The sequence below is a fragment of the Colletes gigas genome, unplaced genomic scaffold (assembly GCF_013123115.1).
Source record: "Colletes gigas isolate AHSC1104 unplaced genomic scaffold, ASM1312311v1 Colletes_gigas_Sc00011, whole genome shotgun sequence".
Taxonomy (NCBI): domain Eukaryota; kingdom Metazoa; phylum Arthropoda; class Insecta; order Hymenoptera; family Colletidae; genus Colletes; species Colletes gigas.
In genome coordinates this window covers 3,955,814-3,975,985 of record NW_025106640.1, presented here as the reverse complement: position 1 = coordinate 3,975,985, position 20,172 = coordinate 3,955,814, and the positions used below count along the sequence as shown (strand labels likewise).

The following is a 20,172-nucleotide window of genomic DNA, read 5'->3' as shown; positions in this document are numbered from 1 at the left end:
AACCGCGAAGCAATCAGCGTATCCTGAAATCCTGCCAGATTTCGATTTCTAACCCTCCCCGAATTCCACGGGAGCCTTTGGAGCATCGTTTTCAACCCTTCCCCGCAAAGACGCGGACCAAGCCAGGTCGGAAGGCGGTTTGTAACGTGGGCGGAAAAGCTCAGATCAATATCAGGCGCGAATTGGAACGTTACGTCGTGAAAATCGACCCGTGACCTAGTGTGGACCCGCCCGTAGCTCGCAGCTGGTGGCGCCATCCGAAAGACCCTGCAGACGCGTGCACGTAAACCCCGGTTTTTTAACCTTTTTAATTCAACAATTTAAATAAAACCGAATTCGAACAATCACAACATCCACGTACCTAAACATCTATTCGTCCAACTGCAAAACACATTTTAAATCGTGCATTGAACGTGCAAATGCTCGAGATAAATTTACAGAAAATATTTCCACTGACTTTGTTATCAAAAATTCGTTTCCTGGAATCTCGTGACATCTCACGTGACAAAATAAGAATTGCTCGGATTATTAAAGGCACGCTCGCTTCACGGTGGTTGAGAATCACTGACGCAGACACACACCCGCGAACGTTAGGCTGAAAAGTAGCAGCGGAATTTTCGTCATCCTGGCAGCGTGTAATCCGGCGCGTTTCAAGCGTCTTAATTCCGTCGGCGACCTTCTCCGAGTCTCCCCCGTTCGCACGCGGCTGGAGCAATTTACTGAATTTTCAGCCAAAGTTCCTGGGACGCTTTTAATTCCCACGGGAGGGAATTCCCATTCGTTTTACGTAATCTTCCTTATTCCAAGCTCCCTTGAACAGCCAGGAGATCACGACGCCCGTGGACGTCTCGGCGAACGTTCCCCGGTAAAAATAGCCAAAGGGTCCTCGAGGGTGGAAATTGCTCGTGAAACGTTTTCCGTCTCAAATTTAGTTTATTACTGCAGCTTCGGGGCATTGATAAACATAGGAAAACTCGAGAACCGGCGCCAGGAGCGGAGCTCCTTTCCTGCGCGAGGATTATACCCGGAGAACAAAGTTTTAAACCCTCTTTTTTCATTCCCAACGAATCAAAGATGTTCTTGAGAATCGACTATGGGAAGATCATTCGCCGTTAATTAGGAATATGTGACCACAATGATCTCTGACTTTTGGAAAAAATATTAATAAGGGTGAATTTTATTTACAGCGATGGAAATGTGAAATTACACTTTGAAAATATAGATTTGCTCAAAGTCACACCGGGAGTATGGAGGATTAAACATTCGATGCGGTTTAAAAATGGTGAAAGTGGATTGGATTTCCTCGTCTGGCGTCTCCGACAAGTGGTACGAGTAAGTGTTTGATCAGACGAGTAATAATTTCAACCGAGCTCTGGACCCGACGGTAAAACCGACTGTGGATTGCATTCGAGCACAGAAGAAGCATAGTAATTAAGAGACTCTACTAAATATCAAAGATTCAGAGTATTGTTCATCCAACATTTACACGTATCGGAACGTTTAAAGCAGTCTAAAGAATGCAATTCCCATTCCATTTTCTAAATATTTAACGACAGTAAAAGTAGCGAAAAGTTTGCTTCGATATTTTATCGTAAAATAAATGGAAAAGAGCTTTCCACTTTCAGCGGTGAAAAAGTGACCAACGGATAATTGTTTTACTCGTTTTATTCGTTCGTTAATGTTTCCTTTCCGTCGCGATCAATTTCGTCGTCGTAGCGCCGCTCCAAATACTGACCTCGTTTCCCGCGGTGTCTGAAGGGGCAAAGTTCACCGCGAAACTTGCAACGATAGACCTTTCTGTATATACACGTATCACGTAATGGGCCAACGTGTTCCAGCTACTTATTTACACAAGGAACGCTCCAAGTGTACGTCACGGTAACATATGTGTTACAGGGGAAGCCTCCGTCGAGGATTACTATTACAGTGGAGGTAACATTAATTCCGCGTGCGGTAGATTAGTACACTCGCTAGGTTTCCCCTCTACCGCATATTTTCCGTCAGTTTCTCTCGACAACGGATTATTTGTCTTCCACGACATTCGTTTTCCAAATACGCGGTTACGCCCATTGAAAAATTTCCCCCGATTTGTCCTCGTCCACTATTCCTTTTACTCTCGTTAAAGTGTCAATCTCGTGAACAAAATTTCTAACTGGACGGATACTTAAAATAACGAGTAAAATTATTCTCGATCGTAAATATCTCATAGTGATTAAATCGAATACTTTGCTGTTGCTATTTTTCCATGATCGCAATTTGCAATACAAATACTGGCAAAGCGACGCTGAAAATATATACAAAACGGATACCATACGTTTCGTACAGCACGATGCAAATGCATAGCGAATTAATGATATACGAAGACATCGCTCATTAGCGTGCTGAACACGATGGATGGAAAGGCAGGTTCACCTTTTAATTACAGCATTAATGATTTATGATCGCGTCGATTAGCGACGTATCGCTTTGATTAATCATAATGGGACACGTTGATGGCTATCGCTCGAAAACCCTGCAGTCTGTAAAACAGTTCGAGTATCTTCATACCTCGAACATTTCATCAAAAAAATGTTAAATATATATTTACTCTGGACACGTGAGAATTAATAATTCACGTTGGACTCATTCAGAGGTAATATGCAATTTCAAATTGTATCGTTCGTGATTCATAAATTCCTCGGGCGTTGATTCAGTTTACGTTTCATTCAGCCTAAAACAAGTTTGACCAGTTTATACATTTACGGGGGGGGAAAAAAGAATCAACGCGAACTTCTCTAGTAGACTTCCCGATCGTACGGATAACACGAAGCTTTCAGAGCGGAGAATAATACAAGCTAAGTAGATTACGACAGCCACGGTCAGACAGCGCGTACTACCAAGTTCACTTGCACGAATTGAAAGCTACGGCCGACACACATACTGCGTCCGTTCATTCATACGCACTCGACGGTGCCACGAACACGCTGCGAACGTACCAATCTCTCGAAACTCGTTCCGGTCGAGGAAAAACAAGCGTGAAACGCTCCAAGGAACGGGCAAGAAAAAGAAAAAAAAAAATAAAACGCTCGACAAGATGAAAACATGTACGACCACTTTTTCCCGTCTTTCTTTTTGCCGGCTCGATATATCGATATTCCTATTTTTTTCTCGCTCCCGACACTCGACCTATTTCAACCGCGAAGGTTCGCGAAGGACTTCTTTTTATATTTCGTATCGAAATCGCAACTCGCCGTCGTCGACGAAACCCTACGGGTCGTCTTTCCTGAATTTTTTTCGAACCACTGACTCTAGCATTGTTGTAGAGTTCGAGGTCGACGATAGAGTCGACCTTATTGTATTTCTAATGAGCGCTGATGCCGCCAGGCATGCGTGTTGTTGCAACGAAAAGAAAAACAGCGATTCTATTTTCATTCGAACGGGAAAGTCTGATTCTGTCGACAGGGAATATTTAGATTCTGACGATACTCTGCTATTCTAGTTGGCAAATTTCTGTGCCACATTTAAAACAAAATTTAAAAAAAGAAGTTTGAATCGACAGAAAGGGAAAAGAACCTCGTAAATGAGTCGAGCGATACTTGTATTCATCCTTGAAAAATTGTTGAAAACTTGGAGCTAAGTAATCGCGACAGGAAGTTTGAAACTCTCGTTACGCATTCCTCGAGTGTGTAATTTCGCTGCAACAAGATTGGTTAATTATTTTTCGATAACGAGCCGTATTGAACGTTCCCCCATTGATGATTCATTGTTTCGGTAACTTGCACTCTTTCACGGGATTTTCAATGCAACTTGTAATCAAAATTAGCGATCAGTCTCTTGGAAGTGAAATTATATAACTTGCTTCCCTGAAGTTTAACAATTTTAATTTAAAAATTGAGACTTCGCGAAGGGTTGTTTCGCATATAGAAAAAATTATGCAGTCACCTGCGACTTTGGAAATAAATTGGCTCTCCGGAGCGAAGGGTTGTTAAACTTCTTCGTTCCCCGTCGGTTCAAAAACCACCCCGTTTCGAGAACGCAGTTCGATGCAGGCGAGAGGGGGCGTACCCTCTCGAAGATTTACTTCCGACGGCGAAGTATACGCATTACCGTCCAGAATTTATTGCGACCTGTATACGTGTACCTCCATTGAATAATAGCGCATTCTCCATGGCAAGTGTACGCGCGTGCACCGAGGCCATGCTAACTCCTTGTATAAATAAAGGACTTATCTCCGGCCTGCACTCGTTCTTCAGACGTTATGATATACTAACCTCATTAGCATGAGGCGCTGCGGAGAGGTACGGCTTCAATAACGGCGCCGCGCCGCGAAGAGATCGATGACGCGGTTGAAAGGCGAACTTCGTTCTCGGTTTAATTTCGTTCATCGATCGGTTGTCGGCCTTTCCGCCGTAGCGTGATCGAGATTCCTCCCGTCGATCGAAGCTCTACTGATTGCTGGCAAATCGCGATTTTTCTTACCAAACTATAATAGGCCCCGAACAGGTCTATTCTCGTCTAATCCCAATTATAACTGCGAGGTTGTTCTTAAAATACACTACTTCGACAGGCAAGTTAAGGGGGGAACTGTGAAATATTACTAAAATATAAAAGTAAAATTCACAAAAATGACAAAATTACAGAAGACTTAGTAGATGTAAATGCGTTTCATTATTGGTATATGGATAAATTTTAATATGTTTAGTGTGCTAATCTTTGGATGGCACGTAAAGAGTGATTCTTGTAAAATCGTAGTTTAACCCTTGGACGACGGACAGTCGGCCTTCCATCGGAAAGAACATCCGGCATTTTGTAACGGAATATTAATAATCACTGATTAATGGAATCTTAATGTAAAGCTGTCGAGTAGTAAATATACATGTCAATGCGAGTTCCAATAAATCACAATTCAAAATGCGCAGAAAACTAGTTACAGGAATATAGTACAAATTGTTTTGCTACTCTAAAATGTTAATAAATAACTGCACTTCCGCAGTTGTCAAATTCCAACGATCAACGTGTTAATAAAAAAGTTTTTTTAGTATTTTAAACTAAGTCATATGTCACATTGAAAAAATATTGGGCACACTAGGACGGGGCGCTATTTTTCGCGTTCGAGAATATCTTTGGTCCTGTTTGGTGGCTGCTGGCGGTATTCTTGGTCCCGAGACTCGACCTCGCCGCGTCCCGTTAAAGTATCGACCGACCGCGAAAATTCGTATCGCCCCGATACCGTGTGTAATTAATAATCGCAGCCTCCTATCGCGGCAGCTGCGTCTGTCACCGGCGTCACAGGTCCCCGTTAACTTCTACCCGGCATTGACCAATAATACCCATCGCGGCTATTAGCGTCGACCTGTCCCATTATGGCGGACTGTTCATTCCGCGTACCAAGTCCGCGTCGAGTCTTTCAGCGAGGCGTCAATCGCACGCGCGTCCATCGACTTTCGAATATCGCGTTTCGAGGATCTTGAAACGCCTGCCGTCGTCGTTTTCTTTCCGGTGAAATTTCCGGGGCGACGGGGTTCAGCGGTTAGAATTTAATTAATTTTCCCCTCGGACGGGGCCCATTGAAACCTTCAAAGACCGAGTTTACGACGTGGCGATGCCTCAGCCGCCTCTCGGGGACAGAAAAATTGCTAATCGATTAATTGGACAAGCATGGAGTTACACTGTTGCTGTCAGAAAATCTTTTTCGAACAGATCGACCTTTGAGACGCGTAGAAAATTTTTTTTCATCACGTTCAGTTAACTGTGACCTCTATCTTCCAGGATTATGCAAGGTGCATGAATCTCTGAATCTTTAATATCGGGGATCTCTCTGTATCCCCGCGTAGGTTCTATTAATTTACAGCCTCTGAAATTAACAAGCATGGAAGACCGCGGAGAGTTTCGTGCGGTCGACGCGAAGTATCGGGCCATAAATTCGCGCAGGTATCGGCGTACCCGGGGCTCTAAACGTGCTCGAAAATTATAGCTTGCCGGAAAATGCGATAGATGATGCCGAAACGAAAACGAAGCGCACGACCGAGCATCGACCAATCGCGGGGTTCTTGTGTAACTCGTGCGGCCACTGATTGGAACGGGCGTGGGAGTATCGAATCGATTAGGTCGCCGATCGATTGTCGCACAGAGCGCTCTCGTCTCGTCCCCGAAAACCCTCGACTATTGCTCCACTTTCGATGCCCGTGATTCCTTCGACTTTGTTACCCCTCGTCGTGCATTTTTACCGTACACCTGGCCGCCATTTTTCTACGAATTCCTCCACAGAAATAATTCCTTTTTCTTAAGGCAGGAGACTCGTGTAAAATGGTAACACGAGAAGTGATATTTTACAATTTTGAATACTATCCTATTTTACAAACTATTACAATTATCGTGATCTATAGACTTGCTGGTCATAATTGTACGACGAATGGCTTTTTAATTGCAGGACCAACTCGTTTTAAACACAAACGAACGAATACGATATTTCATGCCAGCCAATGTACTATTATTCTGGAAATTCGATGTAACGCAAAGAGAAACGATCGTGGTAATTTGTTTGAGTAAGAAACAGTGTGCTCGACGAGAGCGCATCATGCAGATAATTCTTCTGAAAACCGCAGTATCCAAATTATTCCGTACCAATCGACGTTTATTTAACAAAGCGTCCACCGTTAATCCCGAATAACGACGTCTCTCGTATATCTCGAAAATTTTATTTCCACCCTGTCACGGCTATCCGTTTCCATTTTCGCCATGAATCCTTAATGCTTCGTTCGCCCGATAACGTTATATTCGTTCGCGCATTCGAGTCACACGCCAATGGATCGAAAACAGCTCGTTTCGTATAATTGCACGACAAACATTGCTTAATTGCCTACTCGAATGGCTTTTAAAACGCGATTACATAATGCGAGCCGTTCCGGCTGTCGATGCCGTTACTCGCGTCAAAAGTGAAGCCCGCATTGTCAATGGCGGAAGAAAGGGGGAAGAGGAACACCGAGCGCGCAACAAGCGTCAAAGAAACCAATTTACCGGGTTCCTGGATCGTTGTTGACATTCGATAGGAATAATTTCGTACACGATGCACTTTATCGCCGGGCGAAACTGAACTCTGATTGAACGGGGTCCAAAAACTATGACTCGCTCCGTTCGGGACCTTGCGTTTAGTCGAGTTCGCTAAATTAAATTACGCGACGAGGAATTGCCAAGAAACGAGAAACTCGACTTTCTGGCTTCGACGATGGATTTCGCGGCTCTGGGATTTTTTAAGAACGATATAATAAATACTCGACGAAATAATTCCTCCGAGCAGCTTGTCCGCGCCACCTTGGAGCAAACCCTTTGCAACCCTAATTCATAAACGAGCGAGCCGGGTGGAATAATGCCTCGCGTATGATGGTCACGGTAATATCCCCTGGTAATGGACACCGTGGCGCGGGCTACCTTGAAGAGATAAATTTCACGATAAGGCTGATAATTAACGCCGCTAATGGCCGTTATTATCCGAGGTATAAGGGAAAAACGTTACAGAAACGCATGCAAATTTCAACCGGGGACGAGTTAATCGCGCTACGTGGTACAACTTACGCCGTTTACAGGGACGATAATGATGGAAGCGCTCGGTTACGTGATCCGATCCTCTCGCGATCGTAAAAAGGAACAGTCACGTAATTGAGGAAACAGCCTCTCCGACGAGACGCTCGGTTCCTCCTCGTTGTTCCTCACCGTGGTCATCGTACACGGAAGAAACGCGTACGTCAAATTTAACCAAGTCGAATAATCCGACGCCTGACGTCTCGGGAAACGTTTTCGATTACGTACGTTTCACTTCTCTATCGTTACTGACTATTAATCGGGACCTTACGAATTTCGTAAGCTTCCTCGTACGGTGGAAGAAAAGAATTTCCATAGAGCTGCGTTTCGATTAGAATGTGGTTTGTCTTACATGGTAACGTGATTTATTTACTTCTCGAGCGTAGAAAAGTGTTTAAACGCGCGTGGAATCGATGGAGGCATTTAATAGAAAATATCCTGCGAAGTCAGATGTCAACTCAAAACCTGAACTGCTCCCCCAGAGACGAGAGATTTAATCTGACATTTTCTTCGAAGTATCTATATTCAATTACTGTCTATTAGCATATTTAAACAAACGTGTCGGCGTTGCTCATATATCCCACTTTCTACGTACAGCGATAGAACTTGTCCGATTATGCGAGTATGGACTTTTCGAAACATTTTCCACTTTCTTTCATGCTTCGTTTCCTACAATCGGCAGTTACCTCACGCACGATCGTCGCAGAATATTTTTTTCGCGAGTGTCTATACCGCTTTTGGTAATTTTATCGCATCGATCGTCAGAATTATATTACAGAAAAATGTAGGTTGGGCACGCAGGTAATTCTCTGAATATTAAAACCTCCACGTGTAATTTTAAATCGGGCAAACCGCCGAGCGAAACTGAAATTAATTGTAGCAATAACAATTACGCCGTTGATTAAAAGTGGTAATGTCGAGCCGTGAAGAAATAAGCAGAGTAAGCGGCATAAAATGTCACGTAATTAGTAACGCAGAACGGATAGTAAATAACAACTTTCTAGTTGATTATCGGGTTACTCGTAATTACAGCAGCAGAAGAGAAGCGTGTTACAGTATTATTACATGACGCAGACGGTATTCAGTTTACTACCTGGGAGGATTACGAACAACGCAATAATTACGATAATGTATCAGCAGTGAATCTTACATTGCATAATCCTGCTCGCTCGCAATCATAACAACGATAAAAGTGACTATTACACTTGGACGCGGAACACGCGTTATCCTCGAAAGAAACAATACTATTGTGATGCAAACAAATACGATACGATGTTACGATAATTATGTAAAAAAACTGTTAATATTAAAACACTTTTTTCTTCTGTCGAAAAATTCTATCAAAGACCAGTAAATAAATTGAAACCGACGTGTATTAGTCTCCGGGGATTTCGGTAGACAGCTTTCAGAATTCCTGGCGCACGGAGTGGCATAAACAAAAAATATTTTCACAGAAGACGTCGCGATTCGCGTTTGGAAAAAGAGAGCGCGCGACGCTGGGCGCATAATTGGACGAGGCGGGTTCAAACGTTCATTCTTCGCGCGCCGGGCGACATTCCGCGGCTTTTGGTATGCCGAATCCGGCAAAAGAGCGCTAAACGCACGGGAACCAGCGCGGAAAAACGCGACGAATTAAAACAGCTCGAACTCATACTCCGCGCGATAATTCACGCGTTCCAATTAATCGCGAACTTCGAAACCCGTTTGTAAATCGAACGCAGTGGTTTGAAATTTTTATATTACTCGATTATAAAAATTACCCAATATTGTATCATCCTATGGACGAGTGTCTGAAAGTCGAGGCGTATTTGCATCGACGTTTCGTACGTTACAACTCAATACTCGTACTAGGATTTATGGACGAAAGACAGAAGTCGACGGTGCAACGTTCGCGAGCGTTTTGCAAACTTAATTGTCGATCAGCGGCGGATCAGATATCGAGATTGCATTGTAGGATCGCGCGTAAACAAAGATCGACTTTCCTTTCGTTTCGTAACGGGGGCTAGTTTCGGCTATCGACGGGTTCGATCGCGAACCGATCCGACGATATCGATTCGCAAGGATTCCGCGGTTCCACCGTTTGCGAAATCGGCGCGCAGCTGTCGAGAGCGCGCGCGATATATTTAAGCGAGACCGTCTATTGGTAAACGAACCGGAATCTGGGCCAGTTACAACACCTGTCGACGAACGGCCCGACCTGGGGAACCTTCGGCGCAGAATCGTTCGCCGCGACGAATGCCAAATTTCGTTCGCGCGAGCGAAACCGTTGGCGCCAACGATGACGTTTCCCCTCGACGGCAAGACTGCAAAAAATCGGTCTCTGTCTCGCGACTTTTGGAACAGAATACTATTCGAAGCTTGCAATCCGCAGTGTTGACAAGTTTTCAAAATAGCATAGTGTTTCAAAATTACAAAATATTCTGGCTACGTCCGCCGTTGATTTTAGTGAAATGTCAGAAACTGAAACGCTTGGATTCTATTTTACGTGATAACCTTTTAGAATATTATAATTTGATATCGAAGATCACTCAAACTCTACACCGAAACGCATTTGATCTTACGAGAGAAGTAATCAACGGATCGTACAGTGATCTAAGAGTTTCGAAGATCGCGATTAAATTAGATATCATTGGAACCGGAGTCTTGACAATTCGAAGCCTGGCGCGAGCTTTCGACGCTTTGACACCCGATGCTCGGGGAATAATAGAAAATATGGACGCGGCACAATCGTGCAGATGAAACTATTGTGCGACGTGATACATATGCCCTTTTATCGATAAAGTTACGCGACGCGCATTGATTTAGAGCCGCGCGGTTATGCAGACACCCAGGAACGGTTTGCTCGCGAACAATGTAAACTGTTCGCGATACAAATTACAGCTGTCAACGGACGCGCTCGTAAAGCACAAGTGACGATTCGATCTTCGCGCCTACTCGACCGTAAGTCAATATTTACGAGGCGTTTAACGCGAAAGGGCAAAGTGCACGCGTCTCGCTAAAAATCCTGTCGGACGAAAAATGTCCAACCTTACGCGGATAAACAACCCTGGGACGCTGTAAATCTTGCGATATTTTATACTTTTGCCGACTGCGTCGCGTTCGCGGGAGAAACGAGACAATTTATGGTGTCGATAAGAGACGTTTATCGGGTAAACGGTGTAAACTTTAGTGCTCTAATAATTGTATAAACAGAGACAAGTGGTAAGGGACAAACTAAATTGGATTTCTCGTGAAATCTATCGGTTACACTTCAGAACGATGTTTATTCGACCTGAATCAGAAACTGTTGGGTACGATCTCTAATCAGTTAATCTCATTGTCAATGAGGGAACTTGGTCGTGTTTGCAAATGTTTTAGTACTCAAGCCGTTTCAGAATTGTCTTCGTAAATAGATTTGAAAGTCTTGAATATTTCGGAAGACACTATTGCCACATATTTGCATATTTTCAAGTTTTTAGGGTGTCTTAAAATCAATCGAATCGTCGAACGTTTATCGTGTTCCCAACATGCACGCGTTAATCCAAGGTGCAAGTAAGCGACGGTGTTATCAGCTACGCCTCCAAACTCTGTCGATACATCGCCCGGTATCATATACAAAGCGCCTTATCGTGAATATTTCAGGTATCGCCGTGTACCTCTCCGCTTTCGAACATTCGCGTTTCCTTATCGTCGCCTACTTCGGAACTTCTCGCAGGAGGAATCTCACGCGTGCACTAGCTCCGAACAAACTTGTCCATACCACTACAAACGCGCTGCAGTTATCGTCGATCGAGTTATAAGGGCCAGGGACGCGACAATGTATCCTATGAGTCAACCATAATTATACCAAGAACATCCATTTCCACGGACTTAACTATCTTTTGTTCTCGCCTAAAAACAGCAAGTATCGCAAAAAGTCTTTCGCAGGCTTGTATTTCAAGGCTTGGAGACGGAGTTCATATATTTTCTGCCCCCTGAGTAATGTTTACAGTATTAACACGTTGACTGCCAGTCTAAACCCGTGAAATTGTTTACGAGAAAAAAACTTCGATTCTAGACAATTGTAAACTACATAAAACTCGTAATAGTTACTTTCACAACTTTGATAAAATTTACGAAGCCTATTAAAATTTATTTTCTTTAACATTTCAACTTGAGAATTAATTTACTTTCACTGTTAAAAGTTCTGTCACCCATGTATGGGTGACGTGGCAGTCAAAGTGTCAAAGTAATCCGTCTTTTCGATCGTAAAACGCGTGTTCGTGGCAACGACGCTATTAATCTTTACGTGGCACAAGAACTTGACCAACAACGAGACATTCCCTAGGAATTCCGATCCATGCAAAATCAACTCAAGATCATTCTATGATATGTGGAACGGAGGAAGAAAGAAATCACGAGGTCCCCAAGACTCGTGACCCGCCAGTTAACCCAATTAATCCCAAATCTGCGCGTAACCATGTTGCATCAATAAACAAAGAAGGAACGGGGACACCTTAGAAGGCCCGGTATCACACGCGTCGCAACAAACCACAATTAACGCAGAGAATACCGTCCTGAGTGTCCGCCACGAGGAACTCGTCCCTCTCTCGATCCCGTCGTCCGTGACTTACGCCACATGTTCGTGACGCGTGACGTCCGGACCGATCGGGACCTGGACCCGCTCCAGAACTAACTCCCGGCGAACATACTCGCCAATGTATCACTCCAACTTTCACTGGGTCCTCGTCGAGCGACCCTCGATATTCCAGCAGCCCCGGTCACCAAAACTCGTCACTATGTTGCACGCCCAGCGCTTACGCAACGAGCATCTCGACAGTCGCGTGACTCGCTCGACTTTAAAGAGGACGCACTCCGTTTTATCCAACTCCGAATTATGCACCGGTGAACACTAACCTGCTGTCTACCTAACCCGGGTACGATCCTCCGAATCGATCCTGAATCGAGCACACACATACACGGGAAACGTAGGCGACGCGCGTGGGCGCGCACCGTGCACGTGCGCGCGTTCGGATACACACCTGCACGTGTTACTCCTGGATGCGGTGGGACGAAACGGAGACCGTTGCACCTGGAAACACGCGTCCCGTCCCGATTCCTTCTCACTCGGGCGACCCGCGATCGCGGATTCACTGCTCGCGACGAGACACCCCCGCACCGTCCCCTTTTCTCTTATCCAAAATCCCGTGTCCCTGTGTTACGTGTTACGTGTTACGTGTTACGCGTGTCCGTCCCGGTGTGATAGCGTGATCGTGTATGCGTGTACAGAGGCAGCGTGGACGGTGGTGGGTGTGTGGTGACCAGCGTCCAGGGTGCGCGGGCGTGTTGTTCGACGACGACGTGCCGCCGCGACTCGGTCTGTCAGATCGGAGACGCGCGTCGACGCTGATTACGGTCGAGAACGTGATAGCGAGCGAGGAACGGGTAACACGCAGCTTGGTGTACCAGCGGAGACTGCCGGGTTCCCCTCGGTCTCGCCGAGTGCTGGCCGGTATAGTGGAAAGATATATAGAACGCTCGTAACGTGTGTATACACCGCTCCTGGATACAACGGGCCACCGTGGAGGGGGAACGAGAGCGAGAAGGACAGCGATCGCGGGCGAAGGAGGAGGGCAGGATAGCGTGGAACGATCAGGAGAGAGGGGGCAACACGCTCTAGGCGCTGTGACGTAACTCGAGTCATCCTGGATGTACGGCCGTGCTTGGAGGGGAGAAGAAGGGGAAGAGTTCGAGCGGGTGGGGGCGTACCAGCTGGAGGGGAGATCGCAAGGGCGCGATGGTGGGGCGAATGAACGAAAGGAGGGGAGGGGATGGCGGTCATTAGTGCTACTGGGACACGGAAGCGAATCCTCGCTACACTCCGACCCTCTCCGCGGCCCGTTTCGCGACCCGGCACCAGTAACCACCCACTCTTTTACACTCTCTCTCCGTCGTTCCCCGTTCCTTCTCTTTCTTTCCGTTTCTCCGCTCGCCTCCTTCTACTTCCCGTCGCGTGCATTCTCTCTCCTCGTCCGATCGCCCCGTCCCGCTTCCTGCCTCGCGTGTTCTATATAACCCGCGGCCCGGGGGTGCGCCTGCACTCTGCAGCTGCATGCAACCCCCTTTTGCAGAGACCCGCGCCGGCTACGAGAACATCGCCGTAGCGATTAGGCCGCGCTCGCGACCTCGTCCTTGTCAGCCAGCCAAGATCGGGGCCGTTACGTTCCCTCGCGCGCCGCTCAACCTCGGCTGCGTGGTTTTCTTTGAAACGGCACGCCTCCAAAGGACGGAATGCGTTGACCCTTTGCCGGTCCTCCTACCACGGCAACCGGCTTTGTAGCTTAGTTCACTTGGACCGCGGATTTACGAGATCGTTCCGCAAGAGATAAAATAGCTTCACGGCGAACGGATGTCCCCTCTTCAAAACCTGTGAAAGACCCTTTGACGATCGCGGGTTTTCCTTGTCGATTAGATTTCCCGGCGACGGCAGAATTACGCCGCCAAGGGATGACTTTATTCAATGACATCTGTAGAAATTAATTCATTTTACTTTTAATATATTTGTATTTTAACATTAATACTACTATACACCGTATTGAGCGAGTAGTGAGAGAATTTTCGTGGATTTTGTGAGGGAGAAAGAGAGAGAATCGTATGAGAATTTACCGTGTGTTTGGGTGAAGTTTTTGTCATATAATAAACGTTACTGTTTTAAAAAACACCTGTAAATAATTCATTTATACCTCGAACCCCATCCACGAGCGATTTGATACAAATAATTCCAACAGTATTTTCAGTTTTAACAGAAGAATAGGTTTTATTTCCGACTGCAGGAACAATTATGCATCCGTGGACCGTGACATGGTAGTAAAGTGTAAATTGGCCCTCGTGCCAAAATGAGTTTGACACGCCTTGCGTTGGAACTATTTATACCGTAGGCTAGTTCAAAGTCTGCGTTCTCCGAGCTCTGTTTCTTTTGTTATTAAGAATAAACGCGACTCTGGAATTAAATTAATTCCAAGGCGAAATCGATAAAACCGATACCTCTTATTGAGTTTCACCGTGCACGGTGCTATCGGTGAAAAGGAAGGGAGGAAAACGCTGTTTGAAATAAAAAATTACTCCGCGCTGAGTGGCGGATATATCCTATTCCACGGTAAAATGCATCAGGATTTCCATAAGCGAATCCCCCGTACGGAGACATTTCTGTCGCGGAGGGGGGAACAAGATCGATAGGAAGTTGCTCGACGTGGGATTTAAAGGCACGTAATTGATTTCCTCCCGTTGCCGGATGGTTCTCCATTCTGCACGCGCCCTTTACCATTTCGCCGGAGAGGTCGGAACGGCCCACGCGTGCTGGGCGTGGCGAGAAATCAGTGTTCGCCTCGAGGAAACCTGGAGGATCCTCGTCGAAGGTCAAACGATCGTCCGCGGTCGCGGCCAGAAATCGCATCCTGCGAGACCGCCCGGAATATCGATTCGCGTTGTAGCGAACTTTGACATTTCGGAATTATATGGAACGAGCCAAAGCTTGAAACGTTCCGGGTCCTCCCTCGAAATCCCGATTTCGAAATTCCTATCTGGCTTTATTTTCGATTTTCCTCTTTCTAGAGAAATGTCAATCGCCGATCCTAAATCACACAAAAGCTCAACAACACCCACAAGCGACGTTTCGACTGGCATAATTTGCCTCGACACTAATAAATTTCGAAATCGTGGGTCAAGGTTTGGACACTGTCCTTGGATGCGTTTCTCCGATCGACGTGGAACAGTTTCGAGCCGAATAGGATTGATTCCTGGCTTCCGTGTATCGACAACGAGCATCCAGCCGGTGTCTATAATTCTATAATTAGGCACGGTTTAATTAGGGATTGCGCGAATGTAGGACACCCACTTGTTCTCCGGAGTGGAGCCTCGACGATGATCAGATTTTTGTTGCTCGAGGGTTACCCGATCGGTTTTTGTACGATCGATCGGGGTTAACGAAGATGGGTGGTCCCAGATTTCGTCGAAGCGATTCCTGGACGAATCGCCAGCGAACGCAGGAACAAGGAAAATCGATCTCTCGTTCGCGCAAGGAGGACATCTCGTTAGGAGTTGAACGATTAGAGGCGGTGGTTTGTTGGTTCAAACATTTAAAATATTGCGGGCAAACACGCGCGAGCCCCTTTGTGGACTGCACGCAGATAATGTCGTAACGATCGTGACAACTTTAGACTTGTTTACCAGCAGATGATAATTACTCTGTTGCTTTTGGTATGAGGTATTTGTTCAATACGGACGGAATTCTTTTACAAATAAGCTTGAGTTTATTAGATCGAAATATGTTTTTCTATTATACCATTGTTATACAATTTTCGTTTTCTTTCGAACACGGAATCGATACTTGACACTGTTAACACGTCATGCATATATGCATCTTTGAAGCTACGATATTCAAATGCGAATGCCTCTATATAGAAATACGGTATGAAAGGAAAACGCGTTTCTCTAAATATGAATGATCGAGAAGTTCAAAATAGTTTCCAGGCAAAATTTTATGGAACCATACATGTCGACAGTGTTAAATGTTTTCACGTATGAACCACGTGCTTCTGAATAATTGTTGACGTACAACTGCCTTCAGCAGGTGTCTCATGACGCACCGTGTGTGACGTTTACTGTTGATTTAAGTTTCTCGTGCTCGTGTTACTCTGTCAGCTGATCGACTCAAAAAATAGAACTGGTAATAAAATTGTAGCTTTTCGCAGTTGCGATACGATAACTGAGTCTGACGTTGAGGGGTTAATTCTAGTATAGTCCTCGAGTTCAGTATTTATTATGTCGAAATACAAAATTTAATGATATGAAGTACGAGACTGACTGTGAATAATTACAAGGAGATGCCAAGTAAAGAATATTTAAATGATAGAATCGTTTCGACATCTACTGTACCCATTCTCCAAGCAAAGATGTGACAGATCACGTGAGAAGAGGATTCCCAGGTCACGAATTGTATTATTAAGATGTTTCCAGGTTTGTCCCGATAAATTTCGCGTCGAAAGCGAGCTCGTAACGAGGATACGTTAACCTCCAGGATATCAACGTTCAGGCCACTCGAGGAACGCTTAGGTTACCGAATGGCTCGAATGGAACGTCTTAGGTGGTTTCCGGTGTCTCGTTTACAGTTCCGGCAGGATCGTGCGGCAGGTGCGTACGACGCTCACGTGATCGTCGCGGCGCTCGTTCACGGACACGCCGAGAGCGTCGCCAATGGAACGCGCAATTTAATTGAAACACGCTTGGCTCGTGTGCATACGAGTTACGTAAACCTGCATGATCTCGCGTGAGCAATAAGAGGACTAACGCCCGTGAAAATTCACGATGTACTTCGTTAATCGTATGCTGAACAGGTGTCTGCGATTTATCGTGCCCCTCGTTTCGCGATACACGAGGCGATAAAACTGTTGCACGAAATACCAATTTCCATCCTAAATGTAAATCTTTTTTGTAATTTATTTCTTTAAAATGATAAAACAAAACACATAAGCGAAAAATTAAGAAAAAAGATAAGCTTGCTTGGAGTATTTACCATCTATTTCGTGAGAAACTTTGTTTGAGTTAAAGTAGAGTGGTTTGTTGGTATGGATGAATTTTTTTATTAAGAGCTTCTTTTAGCGAATTTGAAAGTTTTGCCTGGATTCGAGAGGTTTCGTATTCTGTACAAGAGAGCAATATGTGTTCGAGGGTGTTGTAGCTTATCACAGTAAGGTAGAGGCGCCTTCTTGCGTAATTCTCCTTTGGATACTGTTTAGAATGACTTGGTTTCTAACGGCCTTCTCACCCTACCGTGAAGAAAAATCATCCGAGTTGATGGACAGCTTGGTTTCCCAAAGTTCCATTTGTTTTCTATTTTTATCGTAACCAGCACGTGGCGATTAAGACGGTATTGAATAAACCGATCCGCGTGCCGCTTACAGCTCGTCGCAGACTGCTCCGACGTTCGTTGAATATTAATCGCCGCGGTGAATAAACTCCTTATCGCGGGAGCGTGTATTTAATTCTCATCTGCCGGGTACACGGCGCATAAATCGCTCGCTCGTACAGGGTCCGAGTTAATTCCCGAAATTTCCCCCCTTTGGAGGATTTGATCGATACGCGGTGACACGGATTCCAGCATGCCGGACGTCTCCTAACGCAATTATTCGCCTTCGTGGCGGTAATAGACCCCCATGGATGACCGCCATCGCATTTCTCTATTTCGCGCGAAAGAAAAATCTCTATCGGCGATCGTTTCGCCCGCGTAACACCAACAAAGAAGTTCCATTATTTGAAACGGGCTCGTGAATTATTCAAAAAATTTTGAAACCGGAAAGTCGTCCGACGGAACCGTTCCTTGACGTCTGAGGTCATCGGAAATTGGACGATAACGTACCCGTGATTTTCGTCTCGAGAGTGCTTATCTTTCCGGTCAATATTTTACCAGCATATCTCGAGCCCGATAGTTTTGAAATCAGTTTCACGGGCGAAAGAATCTTTTCGACGTGCAAACAAACGTATTATTTATCTCTCTTAATGGCTTCTCGCTACGACTCCGCGAAATTTGTATGCACAGTTGTACATACGTTTACATACTCGAGCATCCTGGCGCGCGATCTTCGCAGGAAGATATAAGTTCCTCCCTCCGAGCGGCCGGAGTCGGTCGCTTCCGGAGCCAGGACTCATCCCGGCTCGATTTCCTACCTCGTTGTTTCCTACGCTGTTAGGATTCACCAGGACTCCTTTACTGGTCCCGATAAGCGGTCTCCAGCCGCGGAGTTTCGAAACTCGTACCCGTCATGGCGACGAGTGCACATTCGAGAGCAATCGTATTGGCGTTCGACGATGCAGCCATCTGACCTGACCTCCCCCTCCGTCTACCACCTCTACCGTCAAACTGGAATCGATAAAATTCATTCGGGATTATGCGGGCCCGGTCACCAGATGGAAAATAAACGTTTTCACCGGGCGTAACCGCTTGCCAACTTTTTGGTTAACTTTCCATTCTCGTTCGATCATCTTCGATTTAGACATTTTTAAAATCCCTTTTTATAATCGAGAATTTTGTAACATCGACGTTTCCATGCTTTGGATCCTCTTCGTGAAAGTATATTAATCCCTTGCTGCACAAGAACATGTCCGACACGTTACAATTCTTAAAACAAATCTATTCTTTTTCGTGGCCATTGTACGAACAAATTTAAACAAAATGAAATAGTACACGTTTGAAAAATTACATTAAATCATATGTTAAGTTTTCTTTCAGGAATTGATTGTACATCCTCCTTTTTAAATCTCGTATTAATTTTTGTGGTGGGGGAAAGGCGTGTCTCCCCTTCGACCAGTAACCCATGCGTAGCGTAAAAGGGCCCACCGACCCTTACGATATTAAAAGAAAATGGTTCCCAAGACAACAGCTTCTAAGAGCTCACGCGACTCGCCCTGAATTATTTATTTAAAATAACCCATAACAAAACAATAAGGAATTTTAAATCGTTCCTGTTATCTTTCAATAAAAAATTAACGAGTATATTAGGAGAAAGAAATATTTTCGATTACGGTTCCCGTGAAGATTTAATCGATCCTTGCTCGCGACATCTTTTCCGCCCTTCCAATGTCCTTCCTCGTGACTTGACATTGATCGAAATTCACGAAACGAAACGGACAAAGCTGCCGTGGAGAGCAGCGAGATGAAACGGGAATGAAAGTGGAATCGTTCCGGCTCTCGTCCGCGCTCGAATCGATAACCGTTTCCTGCTCGATCGTGATTCACGCGGATGCTTCTCTGTCTTCTTTCTTATTTCCTGTTCTCCCTCGTTGCACGCACGACAATCGGGGTCAGCGCGGGTGAAAGGCCGGGGCATCCGGCGAACGAAATTTCCAGGAAGCCGACGGCCGAAAATGCAAATCGCGCCCCGCTCGAAATAATTCACTTTTCACGTTTCGACGAAACCAAAACTTGTTTTCGCGACCGATTTCACGATTCTTCGTCCGTTCTTCCATCTGGCGAGAAACGGGAAACAAACATCGAATTTTTACAACGCCTCCTCGTTAAAGCGTCGCGTTCTTCCCTCGATAAAACGAATTCGTAGTTTCGCGAAAGACTGTTCGAACTCGATATTCGATGAACATACATTTTTAATAATCTTGAAAGGATTAAGAGGAGAAATTAATGTCGCTGGGTCACGATAACTTTCTCCGCGGGAAATATTCGTGTTTCGGTCACGTTCAACGTTGAATGCCGAGCCAGAAAAAGCGCCCAAGGAGTTTCTGCTCGTTGGCGTGGGCGTAATATCGTCACAAGGCATCGTGCACACGTATATACTAACGAGATATTTCATAACGGCATATTAACGGGTTCCATACGGTTCCATAGTCCCTGTCGCGGCAATTAATCCTGAGCCTGCGAGCAAGCGCGCCCACGAGCACCAGCAATTTCCGTTAGCTCCGAAATTAATTCCGATCGTTCGACGCTACGCGAATCGTTTCGCGACAACGCCTCCCAGGAATCGCTTTGTGGTCGTTCTTCATGGTTAGAAATTTGGCATCGACCGTTAAAAGCCAGTTTGGTCGGATCCACGATATAATATATGTCTACGGTTTAAAGTTTCTTCGATTAATCCACGGTAACCCTGCTCA

The 20,172-nt window shown here is 45.4% G+C and overlaps 1 protein-coding gene across 1 annotated transcript in view; it reads right to left on the bottom strand.

Moving 5' to 3' along the window:
• Positions 1 to 13,037, bottom strand: part of LOC122398211 (protein Tob1-like) — a 96,811-nt gene extending 83,774 nt beyond the window's left edge. The window contains exon 1 of the mRNA XM_043397900.1: positions 12,558 to 13,037. The gene's annotated coding sequence lies outside the window, so the exon portion shown is untranslated. The remainder of the gene's footprint in view (positions 1 to 12,557) is intronic.
• Between the last annotated feature and the right edge of the window lie 7,135 nt (positions 13,038 to 20,172).